The sequence below is a fragment of the Xenopus laevis genome, chromosome 8L, assembly GCF_017654675.1.
Source record: "Xenopus laevis strain J_2021 chromosome 8L, Xenopus_laevis_v10.1, whole genome shotgun sequence".
Lineage (NCBI taxonomy): Eukaryota > Metazoa > Chordata > Amphibia > Anura > Pipidae > Xenopus > Xenopus laevis.
The window spans coordinates 130,206,560-130,206,922 of NC_054385.1; positions in this window are offsets into that span (position 1 = coordinate 130,206,560).

Here is a 363-nt window from a genome sequence, read left to right on the forward strand (position 1 = left end):
AAGACAAGATGGAAACAGAAGGACAAAATGGAGACAGAAGGAGAAGCTGGAAACAGTAGGACAAGATGGAGATAGTAGGATAAGATGGAGACGGTAGGACAAGATGAAGACAGAAAAACAAGATGGAGATAGAAAGACAAGATGAAAACTTTTTAACAGAGCCAGTTTAAAATGGAATTATACTATAATGAGCCAGTCCTTGTCAATTTTTATGACATATTCATAACAGAACTATAACAACCTGATAATGTAATTTATAGTTTGTGTAATTATTTAGACTATGAAGACCAGTGAAAAATACCTTGGAGGGTCACATCTGACTCATAGGGAGGTCTCCAATTAGACAGTACTGCGGTAACACAA